We start from the raw sequence: 8,102 nt of genomic DNA on the forward strand, positions 1-8,102 counted from the left end.
GGTCTGGTCCAACCTATCTTAACAGCATCCCAAACAGATTCATCAATGGAACACAGAAATGTTCTCATGCGAACCTTCCAAAAAGCATAATTACTACCATCAAAATATGGAGGTGCATTTAGGGATTGAGACCGATCCATCTCAATAGGGAGTCAAGGATCACATTATGGTAATGAAACCACTAGAAGTGTACCCGCTCTGATACCAATTGAAAGTTCAAATAGTGTAAAAAAATCCTTGAACGTTTAGACTCTCAATTTACAAATTACCAATTCAAGCTTTATATCAAACAATTAATGTGCGGAACATGAACAAAAGCTTAATATAGAATTAGTAAACAATCTATGCCAATTAAAATCACAACCACAGTAGAAAATAAAAGGCAAAGATAAAGAGAAGAGAGATGCAAACACAAGGACAACACACGATGTGTTATCGAAGAGGAAACCGAAACCCATGGCGTAAAACCTCTCCGCCGCCCTCCAAGCGGTAAACAATCCACTAGAAAATGTAGTTGGGATACATGAACAGCAATAGACCCTCCAAGCCGAATCTACCCAGTGTACCTAAGCCCTCCAAGCTTCTTGCTCTAACGAGGTTGCGTCGAACCTATTTCTTTTCTAACTTCCCTGATTCTGCTACTTGACCATAGCATCAACCAATGTAAATTGGTTCCTTCCTACCTGCTTCTTAGAACACCAAACGGCCCTCTCACAGTAATGGATATGGTGAGAAAAGGTTTTGGTAAAATGCCTCTCAAGGGTTTAACAATGGAGAGAAAGAGAGTTGAGGAATTTGAAGAGACTCTTATGTAAAGATTGTAGATAAACCAATCTTGTTTTACTCCAGGGTTTCTCTTTCAAAATTCTCTCTAGAAGCTCACTTTCTTTTGTGGGTATAAGGGGTATTTATACTGGGATGAGAATGGAATGTGAAGAGTCAGGTTTTTCAAAATAGGGGTGGCTCGCGACTTGGCCTCGCGGCTTGACTAAGTCGCGAGATCCAGCCACGCGATAACAGAACGGCAAGTTGTCCTATTTTGTCCTGTAATGCTCCAACTAGCATGACGCTTCAACTTCTGGCATGCTTGGCACGTGTGCTGCTTCTGACGGCTTGCAGCCACGAGTCACCCGCGAGATCCAGCCGCAAGACTCTATTTTCTTGCACACTCTTGAGTATTCAACACTCTATCTCACTCACTACCTTTACAACAAATCCACCTAAATACAGGGTTACTAATTACTGAATGCAAGCAAATTTGGCACAGAATAAAGCCAACAAGATGGTTGAATAAATTCAACCTTACAATCTCCCCATTTGGCTATTCCGTGACAAAACCCTAAAAGAAACTCTAGACTTAACATGTGAGTTAGGAACAGTTGAGCAAAACTCACTCACACCTAATTCTAGAAGTTGTGAGGCACTTGAATCATATGAACATGAAACTCCTGAAACACAACAATACACCATGATCATTGTATGCAGAAAACATGAAATGCATATGAAACAAGCATAAAGTGATCTAGCAAAGATGAAGTTATGAAACAAACCATGGCTTGATCAAACAAGTAATCACTACAAGGTAGTGATCACAATGCTCATTCACACTTGGAATGAACACTTGAACATACATGCTATCAAGAACAATGCAAGTTACTTGTATGCCCAACACTCAACCAATGCATAATACACTAAGTATATGCATCTAGGAACAATCCTACAAGGGCACAAGAGTGACAGTACTTAACCAGAAAATGCATGACATTTAGATAGAAGTACTGATTTAACAAAAACATAGAGGCTGCATAAAGTATGGTACAAACCATAAAGCCTACAAGTAACCCTAAAAACTTACAAAAGCAACATGGGTACAAAACACATTATAAACAGAATAACATCAACAATATATATATATATATATAAAGTAAACCAAGTTTCAAAAATATCCATGTGTTATAAGTTAGAAATATCCATGTGTTATGAGTTAGAAACAAACATACACCAAAACCAACAAAGTTTCAAAACCATAGAGACAACACTAATCCAAAATATAAACAAAGATAACAAGATGGGCATTGTTTTTTACTGCTCCCCTCAACATATTACCCCCCCTTAAGAGCTACTTCTCAAAAACTTTTTCTCCCCTTTTTTGACCGGAATGGCCAAAGAGTCACTATCCATGCTAGGTGGTGAAGTTGTCAAATTTTGCTGATAGAACATCAATCTGGTCCTGCATGGCTGCTATCCTCTCAGAGTGCTCAGTCTAGACCCCTCTAATTCCATCAAGTCGTTCCAGAATGATCTGAAATGCATTTGGAGGTGTATCTGAAGAAGTTGATGCTCTAGTCCTCTTACCACTCCTCCTGGGGGTTGAAGTTGATGCCTGACCTACTGCCTCTACCTCAATCTCCATTGGGACACCTTCTCCTTCTTCACCTTCATCTTTTTCACCTGGAAGACAAATACTTATCCTCTTGAAGGTTAGCTTGTTAATTGCTGAAGGTGTGGACATGAGACTGATGTCTCAATGGATTGCAACACCCTTCTTTCTAAAAATCCTCATGAGCAGACTAAGGAAGATCAATTTAGGCCTAGAAGTGGTTCTAGTCTCATCAACAATAGTGTCAAATATGTGGGAACTGATGTCAATGAATGTCTTTTCCTTGAGGTCCATCAGAAAAATTGCTCTTGCACTATTAATTGTAGTCAACTTCCTTATGGGATATAGGTTAAACATCATGATAATAGTGAGATACCTCATGTCCACTGGAAAAGCTGTGGTATTTAGGCACTTCCCTTCTCTCTGTCCACCTATCCTCTGTTGTATAGTTTCAATGGACAAAATCCTATCCTTGTAGTCAACAAACTCTGGATCTTCTAACCCCTCAAGACCTAGCACATCATCAATGTCATGTGCATCTAAGGTGAATTCTTTACCTCTAACCCAGCAGCTTAGTTCCTTTTCCCTTATCACAGCATTGGAATAAAACTCCCTAATCAAGGGTTCACACACAACTGGGAGATCACACAGAAGCATTTCCCATCCTCTCCCTTCAAAACAACTAGGGATAAAGGTGTCTTTTAAATATTCTAAATCCACAAACCTTTCTTGAATGATTCTTGCCTTTAAGAAGAATTCCTTGTATCTCTCAAAATGGGAAACAAACCTAAACAGATTAGGGTCCATTTTCATTCTCTTATCTACTTTCTTTGCAAGAGTTTTCTTCTTTGGGGATGAAGGAGCCATCTGTGAACAATCAGAAAAGGCCACAAAAACATAGTACAATACATGTGTAGAACAAATCAGTACTTTGTTAGTAACAAAGACAAAAATAAAAGGACAAGCCTCATAACTTAAATCAACCACACAGATGAATGAACCTAAAGGTAGATACTCAAGAACAACTAGCATTATGCAAGAGAGTACTAAACCTGCAGAGATTGATATCACCCAAAGGACAAATATATGTCAATGAGACATACAATTTGATGAGTATGAAATGACCCAGAGAACACAAGACAGATGCACACACTAGATAAACAAGCACAGAATCAACACAGTAAACCCAACAAACAAAACAAGAACATTTTGAAACTACACATCAAAATGAGATCAGACAAGATGGGTAAACGACAGATAACAAACCCTAAGCTAAGAGAAAGTCACATGATGAAGACCAAAACCAGCAAGCTAAGAATCATGGGGTGGTTCAACAACAAACTTCAGAAAGCATGGAGGTTTATCTTTTCGTTAATAGAGGTATGTATAAGGGAGGGCGGGTTGCCATTGTCGGACCTAGCATGGAAGGAAGTGAGACATTCATGGTGGCAGTTTCTAACAGATGTGCCTTTGCCGGAGGAGGAACGGTGGCTGGTTTGGGAATATTTGCCTCAAATATTGACAATGCCTATGTTGTGCAAAGTGAACCCTATAGTGTGCTTGTCAGAGCGAAGGATAATGGAGAGGCAACCAATTTCCACCTTTCTTATGGGAAGTAAGCACACCACAAAGCTAATTCAAGTCTTTCAACCAAATGTGGTGTTCAACCTACATGTGTTCTCTCAAGAAACGGAGATGGAAGTACTTCAACACAATCTGACAATGTACCCCGAAGAGGGACAAACGAAGGAGAAGCTAAGGCAGATCGGATGGAATTTGAGGGATGAGGCAAAATCACTTCTACCTTTTCATGAGTGTCCCACTCCAAACCATATTTTCCTTATGAATATTCGAAGTCATAATAGAGAGCTGATTTGCAGCTGCAATCCAGCAATTTTTGTGGTGATGGAAACTCGGATTGGGGGTGATAGGGCTAGGGAGATAATAGACAGACTCCCGTTTCATGGAGCTATCCATACAAACACCATTGGCTATGTTGGTGGGCTTTGGGTGCTATGGAATGCAGATAAGGTGGATGTTACCCCGCTGGCAAACACAGAGCAGGGAATTCATATCGTCATTAAGGTACAATCCTCTAATTCTAGCTGTTTGTTCTCTGATATTTATGTTAGCCCTAGGAGTGTTGAAAGACATATTTTAAGGAATAATTTAATGGGTGTCTCAGAGATCCACAATATGCCTTGTGTATTAGCGGGAGATTTCAATAAGCCTTTAATGGAGGATGACAAATTTAGGGGGAGGGCTATGAATGTCAATAGATCAATCATGTTCAAAGAGTGTCTGAATAAATGTTGTATGATAGATATTAGGTTTTTTGGCTCTCACTTCACATGGACAAACAGAAGGGAAATTCAAACACTAATACCAGAAAGAATAGATAGATTTTTTGGAATCCCAACTGGTGTTTAATGTATCCCAAAGCCAAAGTTGTCCACCTCACAAGATGTCACTCAGACTAGGGTTCACACTAGGAGAAATAGATTGTTTAAATTTCAAACCTGCCGGTTATCAGATTCTAACTTCCCTAGGATTGTTTCTTAGGTGAGGAGGCAATTTCCCATTCTAGTGGATGCCATTAAGAGTTTTACAAAAGATGCAACTAGCTAAAGTAAATTGTAATTCAGAAATTTCTTCGCAAGGAAAAAGAATGTCATGGTGAGACTTAATGGTATTTAGAGAGCAATCTCTATCAAGCCCTCTATCTTCCTCCTAAACCTTGAGAACGAGCTACTTAAGGAGTTTGACACAATACTTAATTAGGAGAAGGAACTTTGGGCCCCAAAATCTCAGGTTAATTGGATGATACAAGGAGACCGAAATACCGCATTTTACAATATATCGACGTTGGTTAAGAGAAAGAGGAATCAGATTTTGGCAATCAAAAATTCAATGGGGGAATGGATTTATGAGGGGAATGAAATTAAAGAGTTCATGAGGAAAGGGTTAAATGGGATTTATACCACTTCCCTTTCCAGTGTCTCTCGAATTTTTCCCCACGTTTCTCAATGGCAATCTAGACTTTTGGAGGAGGAAAAGGAAAGTATCAATAGGGGTGCTACTGAGGAGGAGATAAAAATAGCGATGTGGTCGCTAAAAGCTTTTAAGGCACCGAACCCAGATGGGCTACATGCAGGTTTCTTCCAAAGGTTTTGGCTAATAGTGGGTAATTCAGTGATTGAAGAAATGAAAAAGATTTTTGCAGAAAGAAAAGTGCCTAGGTATTTGAATAGAACTCACAGTGCCCTTATCCCGAAGATTCATGGTACTGAGACATTGGGTAGTTATAGACCTATTAGTTTGTGCGACACAGTGTATAAAATTGTGACAAAGATCTTAGTTGCTAGGTTGAGGCCTTACCTAGATAAGCTTATCTCACCTCTCCAAATGGCTTTTGTTCTGGGTAGGAAGAGCATTGATAATACAATCATAGCACAGGAAACTATCCATACACTTAGCAAGAAGAGAGGGAAAATAGGGTATATGGCCTTAAAAATTGATTTCGAAAAGACGTATGACAAGCTATAGTGGAATTTTATTAGAGATATGCTTATCAAAGTTAACCTTTCAGTGGATCTAATTGACATTATCATGAGCTGTGTGTCCACGGTGTCTACAACAATCATGTTCAATGGAGAAGCCCTGGATCCGATATACCCCTCAAGAGGGATAAGGCAAGGGGATCCCTAGTCCTATTATTTATTCATCCATAGCATAGACTTTCTTGGACAACTCATAGAAGAAAAATGCAGTGTAAATCTTTGGCACCCAATGAAAGCTTCTCAAAGTGGCCTTGCCTTCTCTCGCTTTTCTATATGCGAATGATCTAGTGGTCTTTGCTAAAGCAGACAATATTAATTGCTCCACCATCAAAGATGTTCTTGATGAGTTTTGTAGCATGTCAGGTCAAACAATTAGTGAATCAAAGTCAAGAGTGTACTTCTTGCCTAATGTGGATAGGGACATTAGGGAGTCTCTATGTGACATTCTTGATTTTGCCTCCACTCCTTTCCTTGGCAAGTACCTTGGTATCCCTATTAAGTAGCCTAGAACGTATTCCTAAGAATATAATTTCATATTAGATAGAGTGAAGCAAAAATTAACGGGATGGAAAGCAAATATGCTTTCATTGGCTGGTTGCTCTATCCTCATTCAAGCTTCCTCGGCAGCGATTCCATCTTATGTTATGCAATACGCATATCTCCCGAGAAGAATTTTGGATGGCATAGATCGGGTGAATTGGAATTTTCTATGGGGATCATTGGAATCATAAAAATAATCTATTAGGTTGGGTGGCACAAGACGACTAAGCCAAAGGAGGAAGGAGGTCTTGGATTGCAAACAGAAAACGGCAAAAATATTTCCCTCTTGGCCAAGCTCAACTGGAGACTCCATTCAAAGGAAGAAGTACCTTGGGCTCAAGTCCTAAGACTTAAATACTATAACCGCAGAAGAATTAATGCTAACAATGCTAATAGGCTCCCATGTTCTTAGATTTGGGCAACAATAAAAAAAAATAATAATAATAAAAAAAAAAAAAGGAAGGAGTGGACACCTCTACCAAGGGCAGCATATGGATGGTTGGAAGGGATAGTAATTTAAACTTCTAGCTTGGAAATTGGACTAATAAGGGCCCTCCCCGCCACCTAATCCTAGGCCCCTTACCCCAGGAAGCAATGTAGTAGGTGGTTAGAGCTATAATGCTAGATTCAGGATAGGACTAGGATTGGATTCTCTTTGAGTTTCCCCCAAAAATTAAGTCGATGATCCAAGCCATTCCGATCTCAATCACAGGTAGAGGAAGGGACATATTAGTTTAGGTAGGCAATTCGAGAGGTAGCTTTGATGTGAAGAATGCCTATAGCTTTGCTATGGACACCGATTCAACCATTCCCTTTACTGCTAATTGGATATGGAAATCTAAAAATTTTCTTAGAATCAAAACTTTTCTATGGAAGTGTGCTCATAACAGTATTGAAGTGAAGGTCTGTCTTGTAAGGAGAGGAATTATAGAGGAGTATCTTGGCCCCATTTGCCAGGGGGAACTGTTAGGACATATGTGATTTACTTGTTAGAAACATATGTCACTATTTTATGTAATTGGCAAATCCTTTGACAAAACGCACTTTACTTGTATTTGGGTAAATCTAGGATGTTTTTAATACTTCAAGAAATCTTGTTTTAAGTTCAAGTATTAAAGCCATGCAAATTTGTCCAAGATTCAAGCTGAGAAAGTGCATGCCATTAAAGCTCGACAGCCAGCATCTATCGAGCTTGAAGAGCTGTTCTAGCCCCGTGGCTCAACAGCAGCTCAATAGATAGCTATCTGTCGAGGTTTAAGAAAAATAGATTTTTCTGTTTTGTTTTCTTCCAATCCGTGATTGTATGTTTGAGTTTTCTTTTCTCACAACTTTAGACATATAAAAGGATTATTTTAAGGGCCGTCAAAGGTGACACAAGTTGCATAAGTGTTGAGCAAAGTATGTTCAAGCAAATTGTGACTAGAGACAGAATTCGTCCTAGTTCATCTTTCTTATGAAGAAGTTGCTGTGTTTGTGTACTGTTGGGTTTTATGACCAAGCATCTTCTTGATCTTCATCGTTTGGATGAACTGAAGAACTTTGCAGCCAACAACCTTTTCTAATTGGTGATTGAAGTCACATATTGGGATCCGCGCAATTAGTTAGTCACGTACTGAGAGTCA

The sequence above is a fragment of the Quercus lobata genome, chromosome 5 (assembly GCF_001633185.2).
Source record: "Quercus lobata isolate SW786 chromosome 5, ValleyOak3.0 Primary Assembly, whole genome shotgun sequence".
Taxonomy (NCBI): Eukaryota; Viridiplantae; Streptophyta; class Magnoliopsida; order Fagales; family Fagaceae; genus Quercus; species Quercus lobata.